General features: G+C 33.1%; 1 long non-coding RNA gene across 1 annotated transcript; it reads left to right on the top strand.

Moving 5' to 3' along the window:
• The first annotated feature begins 10,485 nt into the window (after positions 1-10,485).
• On the top strand, positions 10,486-11,897 carry LOC141698084 (uncharacterized). Its single transcript, XR_012564937.1, has 2 exons — positions 10,486-10,754; positions 11,147-11,897. It is a non-coding gene; the product is annotated as an uncharacterized LOC141698084 (long non-coding RNA).
• The last annotated feature ends 483 nt before the right edge of the window (positions 11,898-12,380 follow it).

The raw sequence follows: 12,380 nt of genomic DNA, 5'->3' as shown, positions 1-12,380 counted from the left end.
GGGGGAAATTCGATTCCGCAGTCTTCAACATGTTGTGGAGTTCAGGCAGGCTGACATCCAACTTATTCATGTGAAAGTTCACAACAAACTGCGAGAACGAACTCGGAAGCGATTGCAAGACCAAGTCTTGGCTCAGCTCCCCATCCATGGCAAAACCAAGTTGTCCAAGACGTTCAATCAAATTGATCATCTTAAGTACATGGTCATTCACAGATGATCCCTCAGACATCCTACAACCGAACAGCTCCTTCGATATCTCATATCGAGCTGTCCTCCCCGCCACATCATACAACTCTTGTAGATGCATGAGGATAGTGTGAGCATCCATATGCTCATGTTGCTTCTGTAGCTCAATGTTCATGGAAGCTAGCATGATGCATTGAGCAATATTTGCATCATCTATCCACTTACGATACACAACATGTTCATCATTATGTGCATCACTAGCAGGTTCAGTAGGCTTAGGTGAGTAAATCACGTATTCCAGCTTCTCAATCCTGAGAACAATTCTCAAGTTTCGAAGCCAGTCAACATAATTAGGACCAGTCAATTTGTGAGCATCCAGTATGCTCCTGAGTGATAGTGCAGAAGACATAACGTACAAAGTAAATCTGTAAATGATAAACACATAACAACACTTAGCAAATATTCGATTTCATTTTAAAATACTATATGAATCGGGTCTTTATTTATAAGTGGCTCCCACTAGTTTACCTAATTTATTCAACCCCCTACGTGAAAAATTAAGCATTCATAATGCTAGTGGGAATAGGGATCCTACATTCCATTACACAACCCCGGCTGTAGCATGAACCGCCATGTAATGTTCAATAGGCAGACAACTCTTGTCAATTACATCTTATGTTATTCCCTAATCAAACTTTAGCCTCTTGAATAATTGAGTCTCGGCTGTGGCACGACAAACTCAATATTCTAAGTCAAGTCTAACCCAACATTCCGTACAGTTGAATCAGTCCCCAAAGGCCCACGGCTGCGGCACGTACCGACCTTTAGATTCTTATTCAATGTACACATCTCTATATAATAGACAAGTATTTCTTATTTCGAAATCAAAGCCCTCAGCTGTAGCACGAACCGACAATGATTCAAAAATAAGAACTACTTTTCTATCATGTTGGAAGGCTATGACCAACACAAGCCCGTTGTATCATTGGCCAATTACTACTTGATATTATTTAATTTTAGAGGGATTATATTACGTTACAATCATAATTATATTATAAAGAGATTCTTCCTTTTAAATTAAATATTTCAAATCAATAATCAATAATCAGATGATTCCCAGATCGGGTGGAGCATTGTCAAGAGGCGTCACTTAATAACCCTTTCTTACAGATAGAAATCTGTTGTTGACAGAATCATCCTTTCTCTCATATCGAAAATTCATATTCAATTACGTGTTTCATAAACACAAGAATCTCATGATTGTATTCATAATATTATTCTTAAGGTTATGAAACAATTTCACTATACTAGGTTGTCTAACAAACGCCTTATGTTCATTTAAGTTCACCTAAATCTATCATCGCATGATAAACTAAGAATATATCACATATATCAACATGAATAAACATCAAGGTAGGCATGTTATATCATCTAGCACATTAGTCTAAGCATTATACATCTCTATGTATCACATGAAGCATTTAAAAGCAATTAAAACAGTCAAAAACAGCTTTAAAACACTTCATGGAAATATAAACAGTTCAAAACTTTTATATAAACTAAAATTCATCACTCCATTAGATCCGTCTCGGAAAAACGAATCCAACGGTATATTGCACGCCCAAAACGGAGTTACGAAACTCCCAGAAAAACAAATTTAATTTGGACAGTCGGGCTGTAACGCATTACAGGAACGCGTTACAAGCCCTGTAACACATTCCGGTGATGCGTTACAACCCTTTTAACCAATTAAAAGATGTAATGCATTCCGTGAATGCGCCATAGGGTGTAACGCATTTCCGGAATGCGCGACACCCATTTTTTTTTCTTTTGCAGCAGCCGCCGCCTGCCTTCTTCTCGATCAGCGTGCCGCACCTGTCAACTCTGCCATGTCTGTCTTCTATCCGTGCAGTCAGCAAAAAGCATTCAACAGATGCTTTTCTTTACAGCAGCAGATGATACAAACATATATATATACTTTCAAATAATATATATATATATGATTATTTAATTACGAATTATTAATGATACAACTTCAAAAATTCATAATAAAAAATCTATACATCATAAAATTATGAAAAAAATACCCAGACGATCTACAACACTTATAGAACCCAGATCAACATTCAAAATTATTCTGAGAAACGATTTCTCATCAGAAAAAATTAATCCATAATATAACTTGTAAAAATCATAATTAATTCATACAAGCACATAAAATTCTGAAATTTTTACCACAGATCTATATGCATACAACCTATGCTCTGATACCATTGTTGGATTTAAAACGCAGCGGAGGCATGGCAAAACACTTTTACACCCATAAAATCCAAATAAAAGCATATAAATCATGGTAAAAACATAGGGATCGATTACTAACCTTTAATATGTGATCCAAAAGCAACGTTCGGAGATCCTTAGCAGCTGCTCCTCAAACGTGAAGCACTCCACCGGTATCCACCAAGAAAACGACGTTAAGGAGGAGGAGGAGGTGGAGAGAATTTGGTTTTCTAAAACTTTTGGGTTTTTGGGTTCGAATGAAAAACAGGGTTTATAATAGTATATTTATAGGCAAAATTTTCAGCTGAAAATTTCCATAAATATTATTATTATTATCCCATTTATTATTCTCATTAATAATTAAAACACCTTTTAATTATTAATTCTTTTTCTAAACACTTTAGAAATCTAGATTTAATTTCCAAAAATTAAATCCTTAATTAATAATATTAAGAACTTTTCTTAATTAATTTATAATCAATTAAATCTCATTTAATCAATTATTAAATTTGCCAATTAATTATTTATTTCACAAATAAATAATTATTAGCCATTATTAATTAGTTCCTCCACCATTAAATCATTCTCTTTTTATGGTGTGACCCTGTAGGTTCAATATTAAGCCGGTAGTAGAAATAAATAATAATAAAACTATTTTATCATTATTTATATAAATTCTCTAATTTATTAAATATGATTAATTAATTAATCACATTTATTCTACATCGTGAGGGATACTTCTCAGCATATCGCGACTATCCGGATAATATGAATTCACTGCTTAGAATACCAAGAACCTATTCAGTGAATAGTTACCGTACAATAAACTCCTTCTACCCTACAATGTCCCGATTAAATACAAGGCATGGATCTCATGTCAAGCCTATCTAATTTAATCACTTGCTTACCATTTACTATGCTTAGTTCTATGCAAATTAGAAACTCCTTTCTAATTTCATTCACTCTGGCCAGAGATTCCTGAACTAGCATAAGTGGATCAGCCTTGAACATTCGCTTCCTTCACTGGAAGGGGTAGATCCTTTATTGATCATACACTATCTTCGTGTACAAATTCTTATACCCAGTAGAGCCCTAATAATTGTCCCTGGAGACTAAGAACTAAACCAAAGCATAGTTCAGTGTACACAAGATGACTATGATGACCTCAAGTCTAAGGATACTTGTACAACTATCACTATGTGAACAACTGCTGACACGTGAGTGAACTCCATCAGTTGTTCAGCTGTGTGAGTCATGTTCAGTGAACTTATTCTATAATAAGCACCTACATACTAGCTATAGTGTCACCACACAAATGTCTATGAGAACAGACATCCTTCATAATGAAGCAAGCATAGTATATACCGATCTCTGCGGATTATTAATTACCAGTTAGTAATCCTACGACCAGGAACTATTTAAGTTTAGAGTTATCATCTTTTAGGTCTCACTATTATGATCTCATCATAATCCATAAAAAGCTTTACTCTAAACTATGGTATATCTTATTTAAACACTTAAATAGATAGAGCCCGTAATAAAAACAAAACAAGTCTTTCATTAATATCAATGAAATCAAAACAAATTACACAGGAAGTTATTCCTAAATCCTAATTCATGATTGGACTTAGGACATATTCCTTTCACGCACCGCACACACTAACACACACCAACGCACGCACACAGCACATACATACACATAACTGTATATATACATACAAGTATGCATGTTTATAATCTGAAAATAGGGAGAAATTGAAGGAATCACCGGAAAAATCCCAACCGGAACTCACCGGAAATCCAGAAACCGGGGGAAGCAAATCGTAAAATAGAGAGAAGAGAAAGAGGGAGAGGAAAGAGGAGGGACAAAGAGAAGAGATGGAGAGATTTCGAGATTATAGACGAGAGAGAGAGACGAGGTAACCGAGAGATGAGACCAGGAGAAAGAAAAAAATTGATGTGTTAAATCTCCAAAATTTTACTGCTATGCCACGTTTCCATAATTTCTGACACGTGTTAGACAAATAACACGTACCTTTGGGACAATTACAAAGGTTCTAGAACCCGAAACTTAAAATTAACGAACCAAGGGGCACGCAAAATAATTCCATAAAATTACGAAATTAGTCTTATAATGTCACAAATATCCCGGAGTTATAAAAACATAAATTTTAAAAATTTTAAAAACACTTTTCAAAACGCGATTTATACCTGCCTTTAACCAATAAACGAAACAAAGCGCAGGTGAAATTAATCCCGAAAATTACCAAAATAATTTTAAAATTCTCAGAATATTATGAACTTAATAAAATATGAGTTTCATGATTTTTGAAGAATCCTGGAATTAAATATGGATTTTACCATTTAAATGAATTCAGAAAATTATTGAAGAATAAATAAATGACAGAATGTTGATTTGTAAATTTTGTAAAATCCCTAAAATAATTAGCAAGGTTATAAAATCATAAAAACAATTTTGGAGACAACCCAAATAATTTTGGAATTAAAATTGTCATAAAATCACTTTTAAAAGAAAAAAAAATTGAAACCAAAATAACGCTGTGCACCAGCTAATTATAAAACACACTACGTAATCCAACAATCACATATAAACGATAATAAGTAAACACAGAGACCATGAATGATATAAACTTCTTTATTAATTAATTATGCAATAATTACATATTTAAATATTACAGAAATATACGAGTCGTTATAATTATGACCACGAATCTTGTCCATAATTAAGCTGAATATGATAAACAATATGAATCAATAAGCTGAATCATAAACAACATTTATCTCAAAGCATAGGGTGATTCATAATTTCATGAAGGTATAACAATGGAATCATAAAGGTTGGGTTTCAATCAAGGAAAGAATCAGAAAGCAGAAGACCCAAGGGTTCAAGAGTTATAAGAATTGGTCTTATGTTATACAAGACATAAGGGTTGGTATATTAAGCAATTTCGTATCAAGAATTAGTATGTGGTAGATATGTATTTGTGGAGTAGTATCGTATAGGTGTGGTTTGTATTCAAAAATTCAACAATCAATGGTTCACAAGAAATCAAGTTTGCGGCTCAAGATCAATAAGGATCAGGGTTAAGGGTTAAGTACTTCAAAGTACTTGCAATATAGATCAAGAACTATTTGGAATAACATAATGAAGAGAGTTTAAAGGTACTCGCAATACATCACAAGAAAGAACAGAAACACTTGCCTTATTAATTCGCTTTCACTCTACTTGTACTTGTCAATTGGTTTCAACTCACCGACTACTTGCTTTCCCTTTCTACGTCTCTCTTCCTCTATTAAACATCACACATTTATATCAATACTCATTCTCATCTTGTTCTATTTGTTACAAGCTTCTATCTACCCTTCCTTTCACCCAAATCCGACGTACGGATTAAAAGTTACATCAAAAATAGTCAAACAATGCACATACATTCTTATTGTACAGCAATTGGATCACGTATAACACATAGCACGTAAGATATTCAAGTCAAATAATTATTCGAAGAAGATTCGGGGTTAACCTGATTTTCCAGGTATTTAATACGAATTTTTAAACATTTTTCGGATTTAAAACGGGTCTCCGAATAATTTAATAATTAAATAACAGGGTTTGAATACTCGAATCTGGCTTTAAAATAATTTTATAATAATTATCGAGCCTTGAAAATAATTTAAATAATATTTTAAAACTCGAGACTATTTTTCAGAATTTTTAAATCAAAAATAAATAAATAAATCCAATTATTAAATTAATTAAAATTAATTAATTAATAATTAATTAAATTAATTAATCAATTAATATTAAATTAATCGATTAAATAAAATAATTAAAATTAATTAATTAAATAAATCAGATTTATTTTTTAATAAATAAATAATTAAAATAATTTTCGGAATTTAAAATAATTAAATAAACAATTTTTCTGATTTTTAAAATAATAAAAATATCATTTTTAAAATAAACTAAACAACAATCTGGTTTTTGCAAGTTTTTAAAATTAAAATACTAAATATGCAACTTATGCAAAAGTTCGGGGGACAAACTGTAAATTAACAGTCACCCTAAGTTCAAAATCCGAGAATCAAACATCAATTTGGACATGTTATTGATCTCCAAATTAGTCATATAATATACCAAAATGACCAGGAAGAAAAAATCTACATGATTATGCCATCAAATCACATCAACAACATCAAGAACAAAATTTCATAATTTAATTCATAATTAATTCGAAATAAAATAATCAAATAAGAAAATACCTTGATTTCTGCAGAAAAATAGATGATTGATTCATAAAGAGCTTTTCGATAGCTTCGATTTGATATATTGCATGCTTGAATCGGAGTTCAATAACGCCTTCGTTCGTGGGTTTGATTATGAAGAACGCAACATTTTGAGGGTTTTCCTCTGTAAATCATATATGTTTATTGATCGATTATGTTTATATGAATAAAATAAAATAATAAAAGGGCTATATATATTTATGGAATATTGGTTCGTTTTGGATCATATTGGATCGATAAATTAGCTACTTAGCCGCTAAGTAACTGCAAAAATGTTCCGATTTGATACCCGTATTGGATAATTATCCAAACCGGGCTCCTTATAAAACACTTTATACGAAAATAATGTAATAATATCCCGTCTTTCGAGAATATGGGTTTTGTTGATATATCGAAATGATTATCGTATCGAAAATTTTGCGCCGAGACGCGCACGGGTCAAACCGTAATCCGGATCGAAAAAGTCAAAACACGGAAAATGTCCAGAATTATCAGATTAGGTTAGGAAGGAGTTTTTCAAAGAGTTTCGGTTTGTAAAAACGTAAAAAAGGTTGAGGTCGGACGATTCTCGATTTTATAAAATAATTTTGTAATTATTCAGAAAATAATTAATAAAATCATAAATTAATATCAAATCATATAACACTCCAAAAATTACAAGAAAAATATCACACTTATCTATATTTTATTCTTGGACATATTAAAATTAACATACTCATATCTTATTATATATAAACATCCAAATATTATTATCAATCATTAGATAATTCATCAAAAATTCACATAATAATCATTTATTGATAAAATAATTACACGCGATATCCCGGATATTACAAGTTCCCACAACCAATATATTGAGTTCATCCAAAATATAAAGTCATCACTTCTTACGATCTTTCCCAATTACCTTTTCATAACATAACAAGTCGTAGAAGAAAAAGAAACCAAGTAACCAGATTCACATAATTGAATAACCGAAATAAGATTTAACTTGAGATCCAGAATATAATAAAGATCAAGAAGATGCACCGTTGGAGTAACTACAGAACCAACACTTTGTAACGGCATATGAGTGTCGTCAACAGTCATGATGGATACAGATGAATTATCAGAAAATGAAACAAAAGACGGCCAATGAGGAGACATATGATGAGATGTACCCGAATCCAGAATTCATAGAGAAAAAAATATACTTGAAGTACCAGTTGACGAAAGACCTGTTGACGATGTGACATACATGACGAGATATTGTTGAAACTAAACCCAAACCAAATCAGAAATAAAGTCGAATCCAAATTCGACAACAAATTTAAACTGTATCCAAATTTAATTTCCAAACTATATTAAATTCAATCAAGAAATTAAACCCGAAATCAAATCCAAACTCAAAATAACCGATTTCAATCCAAAATCAATCTTACAGCATATTTAAAACCAATTTCAATTCCGATTGCAAGTCCAAAACTAATATCAAATCTCAAGCAGATAAACCAATTTCTACAACTATAACATCACAATAATCGAGTACTACAAAAGCCAATCGATTAAATAACCCAAATTAAAAAATTAACAATGATCGAAAGAATGAACTAGGAGTTAACAATAAATTGTTGAAACCATCAAAAAATCGATATCTGGAGCTCCAAATACGATCTCCACCATTCAAAATTTATATATCGGTGCAAAGTAGACGTAGTTAAAATTTCAGGATGATCCAACAGTTGAATCTCCGGGAATCGTAAAAACAAGTTGGATGATATGAGCAGAAAATTTCCTGCGAATTTTCAAGACAATTTTGTTGTTATAACATGACTTTATCTCATCGTTAATGATTCAACTAAATTTACACGATCTTCCCTAAGTTTGATATTCAAATCACTCAAGAAACCTAACTCTTCATAAGTAATCGGTCCATCTAAAACCTTAAGTTCATAAATGAAGACCCCAACATGATTTTACTCTCTTTAACACATTCGAATTAGTGTTTATCCTGTTTCTTCCCGCCCATTTTCTATTGATTGCTTTTGTTTCCGCTCATTTTACCATATTGACTTCATTGCATCTATTACCATTTTGATGAAGAAGATCAATTTTTGATATTCTACTAAAATTAATAACATGATATAAAGTAAAAATATTGACTCATTTTTTTCTTCATTTATCACTTCTTCCTACTTAAATTTCTGCACCATACCACGAATTAATTTTGATTTGGTAACGTCAGTTTTCAAACATTATGTGTTTTTGTAATTCCATTTCTATTCTCTGATCTCACTCTACTTGAGATTCATAATTGCTCTGTTGAATTTCTTGTTTTCTTACTGATTCTTAATGCATGACTGATGAACTTTTCACAGAATGATTGAGGCTTATGTTGGTGGGTTTCTCTTCTGGGAAAAAAATATATTTAAATAATTCAGTTAGTTCTGTTGTTTTGCTGTTAGTCTTCAGTGTTTCACGTCTGGTTTCAGTACAAAATTCTAAGAAATGTACTTTCACCAATTGCTGATCATTATTATTTTTTGAATGTCAGGCTCTTGCCTGGGAGTACACGTAACGCGTTTGGATGCATCATGAGAATGAAAATCGGGAATGGGAATGGAGGTTAATGAAAATAGGAATGAAATTGAAAAACATGGGCAATGCTGGGTATGATTTACCGGGCACATTAACCATCACTATCACTTGAGTTTAACATTCTGATTCCTATTAAGCGGGCACATTAACCATCAACCAAACACCCACAATCCCTGATTCACTTACCCGGAGGTTTGATTTTAGTTAGAAATTTGCTTTCAGCAGCATCTGTTGAAATATAGCAGCCTATTTGCAAGATATAGTGCATTAAAGCCAAGTGCAAGCGGGGGCAGCATAATGGGCCTGTACTATTTACTAATTTTTGATCCCCTACATGCATTTTAGTGTTAAGATAATATATTATCCAATTGAGTCGTCCTCCATATTTTGGGGTAACTTTTTACAAAGAAAATAATTTAATTTTAGCGAATCAAGTGGACCAACTGACAGTAAGAAAAGGGGCTTTTGTATCTTGATCATGGCAATCAAATAGCATCCAGAAATGTTGTAGTTAACAAATGCGTCTTACACGTTATGTACTAATGTGGTATACTCTCTGCTACAAGTACAACCCCTCCCCTGGTCTTCAGCTTCCACCTTCCAAAATGGTACGCTACGCCCCCAACCCCTCCCCTTTCTATGGGATTTTGTAAAGTTCTGATGAACAGTAGCAACTCTTTCAGAACGGTACAATAGGATTATAGGAATGTGTTTGCTAACTTTACTTCCATGTTGTGCGATCTTTTCTGATCATGGTCGCTTTGTTTTAGTGTGTTAATTGGGTCTGGGGAAGAGGGGTTTGGCATTTGGTAAAATTTCAAATGTGACATGGGGCGTACGCTGTATAGATTGTCACGCGCAGTTCACAAGAAACTTCGGTTTGGCATTTGATAAAATTTAGAATGTGACATGCGGCATGCGTTATATAGATTGTCACGTGTTGTTCACATGAAACTTCGCTTTGGCATTTGGTGAAATTTAGAATGCGGCAAGCAGCATGCATTATATAAAGTGTCACCTGCTGTTCACATAAACTTCTGGTGACGCTTTTAACATTTCTATTAGTATACAACATATTAAAACAACGGAGTAGGATTTATATACTATATTACTATACACTTCTCGCAATATATTTTGTTGGTATACGGCATATTACTATACACTTCTCGCAATATATGGCGTATTGAAACAGATTAGAGTTCATATACGTGTTTATGCCATATTTTACATAGGTTCAAATGTCAAAACATAAGGTGAAAGCTGGCCTGTATGTAAATCCATTCCCAAACGTTTTAGTATATACACTCACGTACACACTCATACATTGATACTTAACACAAGAGAGAAGGTGATTTGCAAGAATGGTACTCTCAGCTACAACCCCTCGTTTTCAACCTTCCAACATGGTATGCTCTCTCTCTCTCTCTCCTCTCTCTCTCTCTCTCTCCCTCCCTCCCTCCTTCCCTCTCTCTCTGTAATTTGGTAATGCTTTGATAAATAATATCAACTCTTTGAGCAAGTAAATAAGACTTCTTGATGAGGTTCCATAATAATTGTTACTGCTATCTCATTGTTACTTTTTTCTTAATCTTATTAAAAGGACTGATGATATATAGAACATAAATATGTAGATGTCTGTGCCCCATTCTCATAAATAATTTGTTCATAGTTATAGTTCATGTCTATTTAATTATAAGTACAAAGATCAGGAAACCGTTTGATGTCTTCTTATATTGGTGATCGTAAATATTTCATTTGTTAACTGAGATTTTCTCTAATGTTTCAATTATTTATGTAGAGCATCCGTTATTTGATACCAATAAGAAACCTGAACACCCGTTTGATCCAGAGTACAGCTACTGTGATTTTCGATCTAAATGTGATCTGTACGCTTCTCAACTATGTCACCCAAAACATTATCCTCATACTGAAGGTTCAACGTTCAATTCAAGAATATCCTAGCTATCTAGACTGGATCACCTTTGCTGCAGCCATAATATCAACCATTGGAACCATTTCCTCACTCATAAAGAATAAGAATACGCCATTCAACGTTCTGGTTTCAGTTCTGTTGGTTGCGTCGACTGGACACGCACTAGCTGTTCATACTGACCCAAAAGTACGGGCCAATATAATTTCAAACCTGTTGCTATATGTAACCAAGGTCAATTCGAGCTATAAGGAGAGATATTACCTATTGGGTGACAGAAAAGTGCCAATTGCAGGATTTTGCGTACAGGGCGATGAGATAACTGGTGTGGCAGTAAGTGCAGATGATGCACACCTAATCAATCCCCAGTATCAAGTTGGCCGAAATGTGGCTCTTTCCGTTTCCGGTGGAGAGGGTTTAGAGACTGATTTAAACATGAGGGAAGAGTTATACTAGCTCCTCAAGTTTTACCTTTCAAGCAGCAGCATATAGCTTGCTATTAGGCTTATATTATCATGATCATGTACTCTTAATTACATTATGTTTTCATTAGTAGGAAAACTTACTATTCTACTACCTGCTTTTGTTTTGTTGTTTAGTGTTTTGCTTTATGTATCAACCAGATTGCAGCCGAGGTGTCTTCCACAAAATCATGTCGATCATATGCTTAAATAATAATATTCTTAGGGAGTGGTAAAATTGTTAAGTATGGATGATCATGTATCTTTCCGTTTGTTTGTTTTGTGTCGTTTCAGAAGGGAGAAGATAAAATTCCATGCTTTCTTGATTTGTAACAACTAGTTATGTTATTTTGTATCTTTCGTCTAGAATCAGGATACATGGTTCATACTTGGATGTGAGTACTAGGAAATTGGAGGTCCAACTGATTCAGATTTAAGCGAGTACTCGGATGTTGAAAACAAGTCATCGGAAAATTTTCCTATTACTTGGATTTTGAGGACACAACCGGATAAAACCGATTTCCGAGTTTTAAAACCGTAGTTATTTATTAATTGAACTTTTATATATACATTCTCCTAAGAAGATCCTGAGGATTTTCAGGTCTTTTTTCCTGCTAAATTATGAATGAAAGACATATTCA

The sequence above is a fragment of the Apium graveolens genome, chromosome 11 (assembly GCF_009905375.1).
Source record: "Apium graveolens cultivar Ventura chromosome 11, ASM990537v1, whole genome shotgun sequence".
Taxonomy (NCBI): domain Eukaryota; kingdom Viridiplantae; phylum Streptophyta; class Magnoliopsida; order Apiales; family Apiaceae; genus Apium; species Apium graveolens.
This window is presented reverse-complemented; position numbering and strand designations above follow the sequence as displayed.